An 18,300-nucleotide genomic window follows, 5' to 3' on the forward strand; every position below is an offset into this window, starting at 1 on the left:
GCGGTTCTAGGCGCTACAGCCTGGAACCGCGCGACCGATACGGTGGCAAGTTCGAATCCTGCCTCGGGCATGGATGTGTGTGATGTCCTTAGGTAAGTTAGGTTTAAGTAGTTCTTAGTTCTAGGGGACTGATGACCTCCATAGTTCTCAGACCCATTTTTCAACTTTGCCGCTTTGTCTCAGGATCGAACTCAAAAATCCAGGATTCATCACCTGTGATCACACGACTGAACCACTCGCAATCCTCTCAAAAGTCAACACACACGTTTCTCGGATTGTGCTTCTGCTCAGTTGGTTTTGAAGTTCGATGTCATCCTGAGTGAGGTTCATCTTCAACGTGTGCCCGGCCTTCCAAAAATGATTTATGCCAGTGAAAAACTTGTACTCTTCATTAAGGAATGTTCGGCATAGGCCTGTTTCAACTTTTCCTAGGTTACACTCCCAAGTTTAACACAAAACTTAATGGCATAACATTGCACTAAATTCCGCTGTTCCGTTTTCATAACAAACTACAAAAACACAACTTCACTGATGGCGCTCTCAAAAATCATTTGATACCTGGTTGGAGCCGAAATTTGGAGTGAGCATCTGCGAGAGAGTGAACAAACAAGTAGAACAGCACAGCGTTGCCAGATGGCTCGCGGTGTTGCCAGTCTCATCACTTTTCTCACACACTTCAAAACTTCGCTTGCTATAGGGATAGTCCATTGTTCTAATTTCTTACTAGATTGTTAAACATTGTACGCAGGCCAGGATGACTTCAGCTAGCACATGAAGCAACTGGAGAGAAAACAAAGACGAAGGTACTGATTGTTCGCGTGGACTGAGTCTTTGTTTTGGCTGACAACCTCTGGACTCTCTTTGTCAGCCTACGATTTGAAGGATGAAGTACAGCATACCTCGGAAGTGTTACCTATGGTACCTCAAACTTGGAATGGAATTTATCACACTCCGATAAGTTACAGAGAAACTGGGTGTTTACTTAAACTTTCTGGTAGAGTAAATTTAGATTTCCTCTTCTGCCCCAATTAAAGTACAGCAAAAGATACAGGCGAATCGCTGCAGAAGTAGGCCGTATTGACTCCTTGAGTCATGTTGTGAGACACTTTTGGATTGGACCTCAGTAACTGGTTAGCCCTCGGATGCAAAGGGCCCGAATTTGAGTTCTTATCCCACATACAGATTTAACTTACCATGAAGTTTCATTACAACGCACACTTTGCTCCTACAAGAAGAGTAGTTCTGGGATAAAGCGATTATAAAGAGCAAACAGAGATAATTATTGCTGTATTTAGTAAGGCGTATGCGCTTCATATAAACTGGGTACTGTGCTGGGTTTTCCTATATTGCGCAACTTGAGAAACTTCAAATAGTCGTGTCTGTTCTCAGAAATGGAGTAATGAACTTAAATTTCAAATAATCAAAGAACACAACACCTTTCCTCAGAAAAGTATAGTATGTGCTTATTAGAATTACCTTTACTTTGGTGCGTAAGACGCAGATCTGATCTACAGCAGGGTAATGACAACAATCGATTACTAGCGGTGGATAAATTATAATCTATCAGATAAGAAGCGTTCGAGAGGATTCTCATATGTGTACATTAATAACGGTGATTCAATACTTGAACTGTGACCGCCTACGTCGAGCTGTGGAAAATGAACGAATAACGGTCAACTGCAAGAAGATGAAAAGGTGTCGGCCATCCTCGCATCATCCAACGAGGTGGATACCGTAGGTTTTCCCCTTCTGTACAGCCCTGTAAAATGGGCGCCAATGCTTGGCGGAGACGAAAGCTGAGCAAGTCGAGGATGATTGGAATCATGTGGTCCATGACACATTTTGATTTCTGGACTCCGCAGACGACAACCCAACGTTGTTTCTCTTGTGGGTGAATGATGTCGTCGATTGATGTTGCAGGGGACAGAGGATAATGTGATAGGGACGGTAGCAGTAGAATCGAGTTGTTTTGGTAGATGAACTGCGTTACATGTCAGGACAGGCCGTTTTCCAGGGGAACAGCTGCACGAGATGTGCAACTTGTGACAGAGTTTCGACACACGAGTGCTGTCGACTGCTACATTGTTATTGCCATAGATAATGTACCGTGGCAGGACAGAACTAACACACTAACAAAATTGTGCTTTACTGTATTTAATCGATGATGAACACCATTAGTCGTTATACCTCCTAATTTTTTCAGGTATACAATCTTTCAATAATATCTGGGATGAAACAGCTACATCTTCATCTAAATAAAGACACTCGATAAGATTCTTTTTCTGAAAAATTTAATACATACTTTCAGATCATTGCAAAATGGAATCCAGTTTGAGCTTTTAGGTCCGATACCATAAACTTTGCTGACTGGAGCTCAATTTTACCTAAGGTCAGAAAATGAAACGGATTCGCTAATTCACTATGCTGTGTAATATTAAACTTGGATCAAATGAACGATGTTCAGTGTTGATCTAAATTAGCAAGAAACGCACTTGGGAACACAATAATTCAGCTATGGAGATGATTATCGCTTTGATCACAGACGTTAATCGAACATCGTAGATATCAGTGATCTAGTAGATACAAATTTATTACTGACGGTTTCGTACTGTAAGAATGGAGGAAAATAAGCATTACCTCTCTATAGCGGACAAGATTCATTGATAGAAATCGTTTCGACCGGTATAAGGATACAAAATAGCGCAAAAAAAATGATAAGGCAATACGCCCAACAAAGAAGTCACCATTGAGTTTAATACATAAAATATGGTAACATAGCCGGCCGAAGTGGCCGTGCGGTTAAAGGCGCTGCAGTCTGGAACCGCAAGACCGCTACGGTCGCAGGTACGAATCCTGCCTCGGGCATGGATGTTTGTGATGTCCTTAGGTTAGTTAGGTTTAACTAGTTCTAAGTTCTAGGGGACTAATGACCTCAGCAGTTGAGTCCCATAGTGCTCAGAGCCATTTGAGCCATATATGGTAACATACTGAGGACGGAAAATTTTAAAAAATATGCACTGATCAGCCAGAGCATTATGATCACCTGCCAGACCACTGTAGGCACCATACCCAGTGTGTCCACCTTTGGCACAGACAACAGTGTCTTTGGGGAGAGATGGCACCACATCTGCACAACCAACTCACCTAATTCGCATAAATTATGGGAAGGGGGGCGATTAGCTCTGACGCCACATTCACATCCCAGATGTGATCGATCGGGTTTAGATTTGGCGGGATTGAGGCCAGCACACCAATTAGAACTCAAGCTGTGTTCCCCAACCACTCCATTCAATTTCTGGCCTTGTGACATGCTTCTTGTTAAAAAATGCCACTGCTATGCCACTGCTGTCGGTAAACATGATCGTCATGAAGGGATGTACGTTGTCTGCAACCGGTGTGCGATGCTTCTTGACCATCATGATGCCTTACACGAACTCCACGAGACCCATGCATGCCCAGGTGAAAGTTCTCCAGAGGCCGCCGGCTTGTCTCCACCCCCAAAGCACAGGCGTCAAGGAGCTGTTCCCCTGGAAGTCGACGGATTCTCGGCCTCCCATCAGCGTGAAGAAGGTATCAGGATTCATCAGACCATGCAACTTTCTGCCACTGCGCCGACATCCATTTCCGATGGTCAAGAATTTCAGTCGTAGTTGCCGATGTCGCGGTGTTCGTCGGCTGCGGAGGGCCATCGTTAGGAGTGTTTGGTGGACTGTGGGTTCAGGCATTAAAGCTTGGTGTTAGTTCCACCGCAGTTCGCCGCCTGTCCTGTTTTACCAGTCTGCCCAGCCTACGACGTCCAACATCTTTAATGAGGGGTGGCCGCCCAACCCCACGACGTCTGGGCGTGGTTTCATCGTCGCTTTCTCACGTGTTGAAGACACTCAACACAGCAGTCCTCGAACACCCGGAGAGTCGTGCAGTTTAAGAAATACTCATACCGAGCTTTCGGACCATCACAATCTGCCCTCGGTCAAACTCATATAGATCGCTTTCCTTCCCCATTCTATACACAGATAATAGGTTGGTGGCCATTACTTTCCGGCTGATCAGTGTTTTACGACAGTATAATTAATAAAACACCATTAAAGCAGTCGCCTGTGAGAAAGTGAAGTTTTGTGGAGTACTGTGCAATGAACAATGAACCTTGCCGTTGGTGGGGAGGCTTGCGTACCTCAACGATACAGATAGCCGTACCGAAGGTGCAACCACAACGGAGCGGTATCTGTTGAGAGGCCAGACAAACGTGTGGTTCCTGAAGAGGGGCAGCAGCCTTTTCAGTAGTTGCAGGGGCAACAGTCTGGATGATTGATTGATCTGGCCTTGTAACACTAACCAAAATGGCTTTGCTGTGCTGGTACTGCGAACGGCTGAAAGCAAGGGGAAACTACAGCCGTAATTTTTCCCGAGGGCATGCAGATTTACTGTATGATTAAATGATGATTGCGGCCTCTTGGGTAAAATATTCCGGAGGTAAAATAGTCCCCCATTCGGATCTCCGGGCTGGGACTACTCAGGAGGACGTCGTTATCAGCAGAAAGAAAACTGGCGTTCTACGGAACGGAGCGTCGAATGTCAGATCCCTTAATCGGGCAGGTAGGTTAGCAAATTTAAAAAGGGAAATTGATAGGTTAAAGTTAGATATAGTGGGAATTAGTGAAGTTCGCTGGCAGGAGGAACAAGACTTTTGGTCAGGTGAATACAGGGTTATAAATACAAAATCAAATAGGGGTAATGCAGGAGTAGGTTTAATAATGAATAAAAAAACAGGAGTGCGGGTAAGTTACTACAAACAGCATAGTGAACGCATTATTGTGGCCAAGATAGACACGAAGCCCACGCCTACTACAGTAGTACAAGTTTATGTGCCAACTAGGTCTGCAGATGATGAAGAAATTGATGAAATGTATGATGAGATAAAAAGAAATTATTCAGGTAGTGAAGGGAGACGAAAATTTAATAGTCATGGGTGACTGGAATTCGACAGTAGGAAAAGGAAGAGAAGGAAACGTAGTAGGTGAATATGGATCGGGGCTAAGAAACGAAAGAGGAAGCGGCCTGGTAGAATTTTGCACAGAGCATAACTTAATCATAGCTAACACTTGGTTCAAGAATTATGAAAGAACATTGTATACATGGAAGAACCCTGGAGAAACTAAAAGGAACCAGATTTTAAATTGTAAGACATTTCCAGGGGCAGATGTGGACTCTGACCACAATCTATTGGTTATGAACAGCAGATTAAAACTGAAGAAACTGCAAAAAGGTGGGAATTTAAGGAGATGGGACCTGGATAAACTGAAAGAACCAGTCGTTGTACAGAGTTTCAGGGAGAGCATAAGGGAACAATTGACAGGAATGTGGGAAAGAAATAGAGTAGAAGAAGAATGGGTAGCTTTGAAGAATGAAATAGTGAAGGCAGCAGAGGATCAAGTAGGTAAAACACAAGGGCTAGTAGAAATCCTTGGGTAACAGAAGAGATACTGAATTTAATTGATGAATGGAGAAAACACAAAAATGCAGTAAGTGAAGCAGGCAAGAAGGAATACCAACGTCTCAAAAATGAGATCGACAGGAAATGCAAAATGGCTAAGGAGGGATGGTTAGAGGACAAATGTAAGGATGTAGAGGCTTATCTCACTAGGGGCAAGATAGATACTGCCTACAGGAAAATTAAAGAGACCTTTGGAGAAAAGAGAACCACTTGCATGAACATCAAGAGCTCAGATGGAAAGCCAGTTCTAAGCAAAGAAGGTATAGCAGAAAGGTGGAAGGAGTACATAGAGGATCTATACAGGGGCGATGTTCTTGCGGACAATATTATGGAAATGGAAGAGGAGGTAGATGAAGATGAAATGGGAGATACGATACTGCGTGAAGAGTTTGACAGAGCACTGAAAGACCTGAGTCGAAACAAGGCCCCCGGAGAACACAACATTCCATTGGAACTACTGACGGCCTTGGGAGAGCCAGTCCTGACAAAACTCTACCATCTGGTGAGCAAGATGGATGAGACAGGCGAAATTCCCTCAGACTTCAAGAAGAATATTGTAATTCCAATCCCAAAGAAAGCAGGTGTTGACAGATGTGAAAATTACCGAACTATCAGTTTAATAAGTCACAGCTGCAAAATACTAACGCGAATTCTTTACAGACGAATGGAAAAACTGGTTGAAGCTGACCTCGGGGAAGATCAGTTTGGATTCCGTAGAAATATTGGAACACGTGAGGCAATACTGACCCTACGACGTATCTTAGAAGAAAGATGAAGGAAAGGCAGACCTACGTTTCTAGCATTTTTAGACATAGAGAAAGCTTTTGACAATGTTGACTGGAATACTCTCTTTCAAATTCTGAAGGTGGCAGGGGTAAAATACAGGGAGCGAAAGGCTATATACAGTTTGTACAGAAACCAGATGGCAGTGATAAGAGTCGAGAGACATGAAAGGTTGGGAAGGGAGTGAGACAGGGTTGTAGCCTCTCCCCGATGTTATTCAATCTGTATATTGAGCAAGCAAAAGCAAAAAGAAAAGTTCGGAGTAGGTATTAAAATCCATGGAGAAGAAATAAAAACTTTGAGGTTTGCCGATGACATTGTAATTCTGTCAGAGACAGCAAAGGACTTGGAAGAGTAGTTGAACGGAATGGACAGTGTCTTGAAATTAGGGTATAAGATAAACATCAACGAAAGCAAAACGAGGATAATGGAATGTAGTCGAATTAAATCGGGTGATGCTGAGGAAATGAGACACTTAAAGTAGTAAATGAGTTTTGCTATTTGGGGAGCAAACTAACTGATGATGGCCGAAGTAGAGAGGATATAAAATGTAGACTGGCAATGGCAAGGAAAGCGTTTCTGAAGAAGAGAAATTTGTTAACATCGAGTATAGATGTGTCAGGAAGTCGTTTCTGAAAGTATTTATATGGAGCGTAGCCATGTATGGAAGTGAAACATGGACGATAAATAGTTTAGACAAGAAGAGAATAGAAGCTTTCGAAATGTGGTGCTACAGATGAATGCTGAAGATTAGATGGGTAGATCACATAAGTAATGAGGAGGTATTGAATAGAATTGGGGAGAAGAGGAGTTTGTGGCACAACTTGAAGAAGGGATCGGTTGGTAGGACATGTTCTGATTCATCAAGGGATCACTAATTTGGTACTGGAGGGCAGCGTGGAGGGTAAAAATCGTGGAGGGAGACCAAGAGATGAATACACTAAGCAAATTCAGAAGGATGTAGGCTGTAGTAGGTACTGAGAGATGAAGAAGCTTGCACAGGATAGAGTAGCATGGAGAGCTGCATCAAACCAGTCTCAGGACTGAAGACCCCAACAACAAAAAATGGTTCAAATGGCTCTGAGCACTATGGGACTTAACATCTGAGGTCATCAGTCCCCTAGAACTTAGAACTACTTAAACCTAACTAACCTAAGGACATCACACACATCCATGCCCGAGGCAGGATTCGAACCTGCGACCGTAGCGGTCGCGCGGTTCCAGACTGAAGCGCCTTTAACCGCGTGGCCACACTGGCCGGCCCCCAACAACAACAATGTGCAATAGAGAAAATACATGACAACAGGTGATGGCCTCCAGTTGTCGCGTACAATTTGACGTCGAACACAAACTATTGCCGACCATGGCGTTTCCTCAGGCTTTTAAGTATTTCTTTAGGATGATGCAAATTTACATATTGTAGTTCGTTGGCTACTTATTTTAGCGTTTTCTGTGTGGACGAAAGCTCTAACTTACTGGGTATAGAGATATCGCGTATGATTGACCTATATCGGGATGCACCTATCATGGCAGTTTACGCATCATGTAACCTTTCGGTAGTTACATTATAGCTCATCTCCGATCACCGGCTTGCATAGTATTTGATACAACGAGTGTAGTTACTGCTAGGCAAGACTATAGAATACTTTTTAAGAGATGTCCAGTTACTTTTAGTTTCTGCCGAACTCCATATTCTTACTCTTCACTACAGATGGTTCGGTTTTACCTCTCTTATTCTGCCGCTAAAAGTCTACGAAGTGCCAATAAATTTTTTCACGTAAAATGCGAGTCGTCTCCAAGAAATCTTATAGGAGCATTTTTTGTGCGCCCCTATCAGATACGTTCCCGTTACCTTACTTAACTGAACTGAAGACGAGAAAAATATTTTGAACTTCAGTGTATTCATCAATTTACTTACGTTTTTGTGTCAACAATAGTTTCTTTGTTATTTATTTTAATCATCTTCCGTTTGTGCGAAACTAAATCCATTACTTTTACGATGTCACTAGACTGTAAACCGACGTCTACAACAGAACTGAACTTGATCTGCTTACGTTTGGTAGTCAGAGTTAGTTCTAGGTCGTGACGACATACTCTGCGATAAATGTTAATACACAGCAGACTCCTGAGTCCAATTTCACCGAAGTCCATATTTGTTCTAATCTACGAGTACTATTAACTACTTTGTAGAACTAGCCCTTAAACGCTTTGATCTGAACGAACAGTACCAGATTACTCTACCAGACAAAGTAAATAAAGTACTTCGATGATGTCGGATGCCACAATAACTTCGAAGTCGTACATAGTGTCGGCGGGTACGTAAATGATAATAGTTGAAATTTATTCTTTATGACAGGTAAAACGACGTCATTACTGCTTCTGTTTAGTCTGTTACCAGATGGAGTAGGATGTATAAGGGACGTGGACAGCCTCAATCGTTGAGCGATCACTGTGAAAGGCGCAGAGGTGCTACGTAATCGTGTGAGACCGCGTTGTCAACGTCTGATACCCTCATTGTGGGTCTCCATTTGTCCCAATGGTCGAATCGTGCAATATCCAGATTCCTGCGGCATTAGTATGTGACAGTGGGCCGAAATAGAAGTCTATAGGACGGCAGAGGCAGTCTTACCCGTTGTCAAGGATACATACACTATGTGATCAAAAGTATCCGGAGACCTGGCTGAAAATGACTTACAAGTTCGTGGCTCCCTCTATCAGTAATGCTGAGATTAAATATGGTGTTGGCCCTCCCTTAGTCTTTATGACAGCTTCCACTCTCGCAGTCATATGTTCAATCAGGTGCTGGAGGGTTTCTTGGGGAATGGCAGCCCATTCTTCGCGGAGTTCTGCACTGAGGAGAGGTATCGATGTCGGTCGGTGAGGCCTGGCACGAAGTCGGCGTTCCCAAAGGTGGTCTATACGATTCAGATCTGGACTCTGTGCAGTCCAGTCCATTTTAGCCATGTCATTGTCGTGTAACCACTCCGTCACAGTCCGTGCATTATGAACAGGCGCTCGATCGTGTTGAAAGATGCAATCGCCATCCCCAAATTGTTCTTCAACATTGGGAAGCAAGAAGGTGCTTAAAACATCAATGTAGACCTGTGCTGTGATAGTGCCACGCAAAACAACAGGGGGTGCAAGCCCCCTCCATGAAAAACACGACCACACCGTAACACCACCGCCTCCGAACTTTACTGTTGGCGCTACACACGCTGTCAGATGACGTTCAACGGGCATTCGCCATACCCACATCCTGCCACCGGATAGCCACATTGTATACCGTGATTCTTCACTCCACACAACGTTTTTCCACTGTTCAGTCGTCCAATGTTTACGCTCCTTACACCCAACGAGGCGTTGTTTGGCATTTACCACCGTCGTGTGTGGCTTATGAGCAACCGCTCGATCATGAAATCCAAGTTTACTCACCTCCCGCCTAACTGTGATAGTACTTGCAGTGGATCCTGATGCAGTTTGGAATTCCTGTGTGATGGTCTTGATAGATGTCTGCCTAATACACATTACGACCCTGTTCAACTGCCGGCGATCTCTGTCAGTCAACAGACGAAGTCGGCCTGCACGCTTTTGTGCTGTAGGTGTCACTTCACGTTTCCACTTCACTATCACGTCAGAAACAGTGGACCTAGGGATGTTTAGGAATGTGGAAATCTCGCGTGCAGACGTATGACACACGTGACTCCCAATCACCCATGTTCGAAGTCTGTGAGTTCGGCGGATTGCCCCATTCTGTTCTCTCACGATGTATAATGACTACTAAGGTCCCTGATATGGAATACCTGGCAGTAGGTGACAGCACAATGCACCTAATATGAACAACGTATGCTTTTGGTGGTGTCCGGATACTTTTGATCACATAGTGTATGACAACGTCTGACCATCACAAGGGAGGATCGCCGCATTGTGCACTAAGCATATCGCAACTTCTTCATATATGCATCTGCCATGCAAGAACAAGTAATGGAGACCCTGAAACATTCTACGCCATCTTGCCCCGTTGGCTGGAGATTAGCGTTGCTGTACTAGGGAATTACCGTCCCACGCATAGGCTGTTGATAATATCACAGCAAAAACGGCTGTGTTTGGAGTCGTCCCTGATTGGAAAGCATGGACTGCTAATGAATTCCGTCGCAATGTGTTCGGTAATGAATCTCGGTTTTGCAATATCCCGGATCCCCATAATGATAGTGACCTGGGGTGGGGCCCCCTTCTTCAGATGTTCTGGGAAGGCCCAGCGGTATTACTCCTGGCGTCACGGTGTGGGGACCCATCAGGTATGACTTCAGGTCACAGTTGGCAGTAACTGAGGGATCTCTGGCGGCAAAACGGTACGCCACGGACATCCACACGTTTTATCTCTCATCCGACGGTACCGTAGTGACATTTTTCAACAGAAGACTGCTCATCCACATATGACACATGTCTCTGTGAACAGTGTCCGTGATGTTGGCCTGTAAGATCCCCAGCTCTGTTCCCGATAAAACATATGTGGGATCAGCTCGAACGTCAGCTCCATCCCAGCGCCAGGATTAGTGGACCAGTTTGCCTCACGAGATGCTACAACGTATTTATGACACCCTTCCTAACCCAATCAGTGTACGCATTCAGGTAAGAGAGGATGTAACGTCATACCGATAAGTGGGCTTATACTGTCAAGTTCTTTGTAACTTTGACTCCATTTTGGGATCACTGAAAAACATCACATACGCTCTCACGGTGTGAAGCTACATTTCGTTTCCTCCTCTCCTTCTAAACGCTTCACTTCTTTTGTCAGGCGGTGTGTATCTGGATCCACCAGTGATACAAAGTACGGACCCAGTCAACCCACAAAAAACGAAATTACGGTACAAGGAAAATATGGCTTGTTGTAATGTAGAACAGTCTCTTCTTATTTAGATCGCCAGCACAGAAATTAATGTTGCGCGTACTGCAGTGAAATGTACAACTAGAGTCCAGGTACCGTTGCGTCAAATTTAAAATATTTAACATTGGCCGGCCACATACCGGTATAATCCGCCGCCATTCGCTGAGTCCACTGAATAACGTCTGGTCTTTTAGGGCAATGGAGATATCAGTGGAACATGAGGGTTGATAATAGTAAATGTGCGTAATGTGAGAATGTAGGTCGTAGAGAAACATGGGAATTACACTGAGGTGACAAAACTCGTGGACAGCGAAGTGCACATGCACAGAGGGCGGTAATATCGCGCACACAAGGTATAAAAGGTCAGTGCGTTGTGGAGCTGTCAATTGTACTCAGGCGGTTCATGTGAAAAGATTTACAATGTGATTCTGGCCGCACAACGGGAATTAACAGACTTTGAATGCGCTATGGCAGTTGGAGCTAGAGGCATGGTATATTCCATGTCGGAAATCGTTAGGGAATTCGGTATTCCGAGATCCATAGTGACAAGAAAGTGCCGAGAATACCAAATTTCATGCGTTACCTCTCGCCACGGACAATGTAGTGACCGACGACTGACAGAAGCCGGGTTTGCATAGAGTTGTCAGTGCTAACAGACAAGCAACAACTGTATGAAATAACCGCAGAAATCAATATGGAACGTACAACGAACGTATCCGTTAGGAAATTTTACGTTAATGGTCTATGGCAGAAGATGAACGACGCGAGTGCCTTTGCTAACAACATGACGTCATCTGCAACGCCTCTCCTGGGCTCGTGACCATATCGGTTGGACTCCATACGACAGGAAAACCGTGACCTAGTCTTATAAGTCCCGATTTTAGCTGGTAAGATCTGATGGTAGGGTTTGTGTGTGTCGCAGACCATCCGAAGCCAAGGACCCAAGCTGTCAACAAGGCACTGTGCAAACTCGTAGTGGCTCGATAATAATGTGGGTTGTTGTTACATGGAATGGACTAGGTTCTCTGGTCCAACTGAACTGATTATTGGCTGGAAATTGTTTTTTTCGGCTGCTTGGAGACTATTTTCAGCCATTCATGGAGTCCATGTTCTCAAACAAAAAAATGGCTCAAATGGCTCTGAGCACTATGGGACTTAACATCTGAGGTCATCAGTTCCCTAGACTTAGAACTACTTAAACCTAACCTAAGGACATTACGCACATCCATGCCCGAGACAGGATTCGAACCTACAACCGTAGCAGCAGCGCAGACTGAAGCGCCTAGAACCGCTCGGCCGTTCCCAATGGATGACAACGCGCCATGTCACTGAACCACAATTGTTCGTGGGTAGTTTGAAGAACATTCTGGATAATTTGAGCGATCGATTTGGGTATCCAGATCATGCTTGTGGAAGCTGAGCAGGGGCTGTGCGCGGTTTGACATCTGAGTTATATAATTCTTCATGCTTTCCCGGCGATCTGTTGTCATCTTGGATATTCGGGAATCCAGCCGGATGTTCGCGTCGTTCTCGCACGATATTTCAACAGCGTGCCTCGCTGTCTTCTTCAGGTGCTACCTGAGCCAAGGACCAGTCTCAGGTAGCACCTGAAGAAGACAGCGAGGCACGCTGTTGAAATATCGTGCGAGAACGACGCGAACATCCGGCTGGATTCCCGAATATCCAAGATGACATCTGAGTTATACCTCACTTATCGCTGCCTCCTGTGTACTCAGTGGACAGGGGGCTGTGGACTGTGCTTGCGCCTGTTGATTGCATTATTTCGGGAGCAGGTCTGTGGACCTTCATATGTGCTATTTGAATAGTTTACGGGTACTTAGCATGTCTACACATCATTGTGCTGCATTATTTAGTAGCAGTTTGGAGGTATGCACTGAAATTATTTCAGAAAATTAGGAGTTGTTTGGCTATTTGGACGTAAATGTTTTGCATTATTTACGAGCGGTTCGCATGTCTGTAGGCTGTGGGATGCGTTATTTTTAACTGTGTACAATTAGCAAGCGTGTGTGTAGAGCATTATAATGAGTTATGTAGGAGTAGTTTGCAGGTCTGTATGGTGTGGGACATGTCAGTGCGTGGGTTCTGTGATACATATATTCCATCCCTAAATACATTCATTCCTCCATCTATAGGCCTAGTGCAGGCAGAGTCCTTTTACCAGAAACCCATAGGAAGAGGTTGCATCCTGGAGGCTTGGCTTATTGGTGATGAGCTTCGTTTGCAACAATTTTCTTAGGTTGGTGGGGGAAGAGCAAGTGACCGTTCTTTACTAGCAGAATTCAAACTTGGCACTGGTTCCTAAGAGGAAGTGGCGGTCGGGTGGCTGAGGTTAGTACAAGTGTCCTTTCTTTCCAACAATTTTCTTAGGTTGGTAGAGAAAGCGCAAGTGACCTTTCTTTACTGCCAGAATTCAAACTCGGCGCTGGTTCCTAGGAAAAGGTGGAGGTCTGGACCTTGAAAGTGGTTGAAATTCGATAACTGAACCGTTTTTCATACTTACATGAAATTGTAAATTGAATTATTTAATATGATTGAAAGTGAAATGCAATTAAGTACTTAGGCAATTGATAGCTTAGATGCGTGATGTGAGTATTAGCATATTTACAGAAGACTATGTCCGGCACATGTATGGAGGTGGCGATCGAGGGTGTGTGACATAAGTGGCGGCATGGCACGTGTCCGATTATAACACGCACGCGAGAGAGCATTCGATCTTGAGTCAGTTAACTTAGCGAGAGTGTTCTTTGTCGAGCACGCCACGTGATGGACTGGCGGTTGTGTGATGCCAGGGCAGATTCCACTCTCCAGCAAACAACTTTGGCGCCAAGTATGTTCTTTGTCCGCCACAAAACCACGTGGTGGATTGCTAACCAACCGTTGTGACATTGGGGGAAGATTCCACTGTCAGGCGAACAATTTTGCCGCGAAACGTGTGGGAGGGACATACACGTGGTGAACAGACAACCTACCGTGTTTTGACGTCAGAATTGGCAGGTTCGAATGAGCAAAACATGTTTGCGCCGCTGGGCACGCGCGGTCCGAGCGGCCACTGGACCAGTGGCAGGCTGCAGCTGACCGGTGGCCCCAGGGGTAGCCTCCTATGCTGGTGATGGAACTAAGTCAGTTGGAGTCTGGACCTAGTGACAAGGGCACTGGGTGTCACCATCTCGAAGATGTGTACTAAGTCTGTTGGAGAACAAGTGATGACTGTACTGCTTGAAATAAAGACTCCAGTCCTTTTTCCTTGCAAAATCAGAGGATGTGAATTAGGTTAGTACAAGTGCAGTTTATTATTTGACCCGATTTTGATAGGTGAGCAGTGATAAAACGTACGTGACAGTCAAAGTTCGTAGGATGTGGACTATTTCGTACGTGTGATCGATTATGGTGTTGGAATTTGAACTTATGAGAGATTTTTGTTATGGATGTAAGCAAATGGCTTTCTTCCCGTCGAAATCAGAAATCTTGAATAAATAATAAATGATGATAAACGATAATAATAATAAATAGAAGTACAGTTTTCGAGACATTATCATGTTGGAATTTGAATTTGGCGCAATTTTCTAGTGGAGGTAGTGAAAGGTGGCTACACTGAGCCACTGCGCCAGAGATTGCTCCAAAGAGTATTATTAAGCCGCCTACACAGTGCCTGTCGAGGACTCGGGGCAGTCTGTGCTGAGATGTCGTAGTGAGGAGTGTTTGTTGAGATGTGCTAGTAGGCTGTGCTTGCTGAGATGTGATACTGAAGAGTCTTGTTGAGATGTGGTAGTAGAGAGTCGGTGTGGAGATATACTGTAAGGATTAGAGTGATTTTCATCAATATAAATGCGGTAACAAACTCCGTTTCTTTTTTTCTCATTATTTCAGTGTCCTAAATAATGCATCATTACAGGTTCAGTCAACAAAGCATCTGGCGTGTGTTCTTGTATTAGAGTGTAATTCTGCTTTCCTTACGCAATTAGAGTATTTCTAATTTTCTTTTATCACGTCAGTATAATTGGTATTTAAAAATTCTTGTCTTGTTGGAGAAGAACCGTGCCAGGTGTGTACGTTGAGTCACACTCCCACACACAGAACAATTACACTTGTGCTTTGGTTTAGTAGGTTTTATAGTTGCTGGGGACTTAATTAACTGTGTTAACGAAAATTTTCTTTCATTGTTTGTTGTTATTCTATGCAGTCAGATTGCGTACAAAAACTAGTCAGGGCCAACCGTTTACGAAACAGCGTAATCGGACAGACAGCTACTAAAAATCTAAAAAATTATTTGCATTTTATATTTAATTAATCCCCCATGCTCGTGGCGACCGCTGCTTCGGATCGTCCCTTTGAATTCTTCTGATTGTAAAAATAGTAGACAGTAGTATTGCTGTAGTAATTTGTAGTTTAGTAATTGTAGTTTATATTGCATGTGTAGATTTGGTAATTGGCATTCTTCTAATGGTATTTTTCAAAATTTAATTTTTATTGTCTTGTCTATGGGTTTGACAATTTAGGGCAATTATGTCAATTGTTCGTTAATCGTGTTTGAAGGAAACATTTCGTGTGAATGGTATTGTTGGAGATAAGGAGGCATTGTGTGTAATTTTCATATAGTGACGAGTTTTGTATGATTTGTAAATGATTACGCGGTCAATGAAACAGGCAAAAATGATGAATAGTCAGAATAACGAAATTGTTGACATGGCGGACTCGCCAACACAGGATAACAGTATGATGAATAATGGTGTTGAAAACAATTTAATAAGCAGGGAAAATAGTCCGGAAACAGTTCAAAATTTTTCACAATCGAAAAATTCTCAGATTGCGTGGTTAACGACAGAAGATATGGAGCAGTTGATGGGTGCTATATTAAATTTGGGATCACGAATGGAAACACGGTTAGACTCACTACGATCTGAATTAAAAACAGTGGGATCAGAATTAAAAACAGTGGGATCTAAATTAAAAACAATGGGATCACAGTTAAGATCTGAATTAAAAACAGTGGGATCACAGTTACGATCTGAAATTAAAACTGATATGGGAACAATGGAAACACGGTTAGACTCACTGGGATCACAAATAGGAACAAGTAAAACTGAGATGGAAACAATGGAAACACAGTTAGGCTCACGAACAGGGACATGTTTCAAAAACATGAAAGATGAATCAAAGAAAGAAATTAGAGAAGAAGTACAACCGATTTTGAAGGCTCACAATAATAGTTTAATTTCAACAGAAATCAGACAAGAGGAACAGGATAGAGAACAGGAAGAAAAAGATCGCGTGATAGTACAAAAATTTTCAGAGTTAAATTTACAATGTGCACAAGATAAGGAAGAAATATTTGAGAGAATCGAGGAATCCGTACCAAATGACAGATTCAATAACCTAACACAACAGTATGAACAGTTAACTACTAAATGTGTCAATACTGAAACCCGAGTCGCGACACTTACGGAAGACGTAAATAAACAGAAAGAAAAAATAGGGGACTTATCGGAAAGAGTTGAGGAGATTTCAGATAAATTGACAAATCTTAGTTTACATGGGGACAGAGATTCGGATGATACAGCTCCGTTACCATTTGCAGAAACCGAAGAGTACCAGAACATAAATAAGCATGTTGAAAATCAGGGAAAATTTAATGAACGCGTTAAAAGGGAAGTTGAGGCATTACAAAAGCAAGTCAAACAAATTGAAAGCGAAATCGTAGGAAAAGACAGCAAAAGAAATTTAGAATCACAGATAGCAGGGTGCTTTGAAGAAAATAATTTGTTTCATTTACGGGATGCAACAAGAGAGCGCCAGGCGCGTGAATTTAACAATAATAGACATTGGGACAGGGACAGACGCGGTAGGTCTTTGTCGCCACGAGGCGAAAACTTTGACTATAAACACTTTTTGACTGTTCGGAAATTTAAGATATTTCGCAATTCTAAGAATGACATACATCCATGTGCATGGTTAGATCAATTTACGTACGCACTTCCGCCAGATGTGCCACAAAGTCACAAACTGGAAATTATGTGCGGCTATTAAAGTCCTCAGGGGATTCACTACTGTAAGTGAATATGTGCCGTAGCGAGCGTAGGGCCCCGAGCTGTAGTGGTGCTATTTCCCTTTTAGTTTTCTGCACCGCTGCCTACTCTTTTACTATTCTTTGCATCTGTCAAAACAACTCTTCTACTATCAATCTATCTAGTGAGTAAGTAAACAATAACCGGATTTGACTATTTACCTAAATGAGATTTCGAAAATTACTGTTTGGACTTACTATATTTTCTGCAGCATTCATTTGTAGTTTAAACGAAATTTTACCTGTTTATCTTCGTGACAATATTACTTCAAATGTTGACGATATTCTTGTTGATAAACGTTCTTGGAGTGAGCACAACAAAATTTTGGATTCATTATTAAGTATCTTTGCAAGCGTTGGCTTTACAGTGAACTTAGAAAAATCTGAATTTGGTCGTTCTCAGGCGAAATTTCTCGGTCACATTATTTCTACAGAAGGTATTCTTCCTGATCCAGAAAAATTAGACGCTGTTCGTAATTATGCTGTTCCTACCACAAAACGTGAGGTTCGCAGTTTCCAAAATTTTTGCGGAATGATATACTTTTGAAAAATTTTTGTAGAATGACATACTTGTGAGAAATTAACAGCTAGATGTAAACATGCGGAGAGTACAAGGATACCGCGCTGTGTTTTGGTGGCGGCATATACTCAAAGCAACAGTCAAGTCTGCGCGCCGCACAAGGCAGTCGTTGACCGCAAACAATCACTTCCCACATCACGCGCCAACAGCTGATCGAGCGCTCAGTGCGAATGCACTGACAGCCATAAAGAAATACACAGTCTAATTTCTCCGACTAAATTCAGTATAAAGCTATAGTGACTTGATGAATTCTGTTATTAACATTCAGTATTTTTCAGGATACGGTTGTATAAAATATTTAAGAACTTCAGGTAAATTCTGTGCGTGTCCGACCTTAAGACGACTTGCTATCGAGAAATTTTCAGGAAGAATATAATTTCCAAGAAGAAACTAATAAACTAAAAAAGGTAACTATTAATTGAGTTCATTTTTTCAGGTAACATATTTAGGTACGTACTTTAGACGTAATTTGCTGCTCG

The sequence above is a fragment of the Schistocerca piceifrons genome, chromosome 2, assembly GCF_021461385.2.
Source record: "Schistocerca piceifrons isolate TAMUIC-IGC-003096 chromosome 2, iqSchPice1.1, whole genome shotgun sequence".
Taxonomy (NCBI): Eukaryota; Metazoa; Arthropoda; class Insecta; order Orthoptera; family Acrididae; genus Schistocerca; species Schistocerca piceifrons.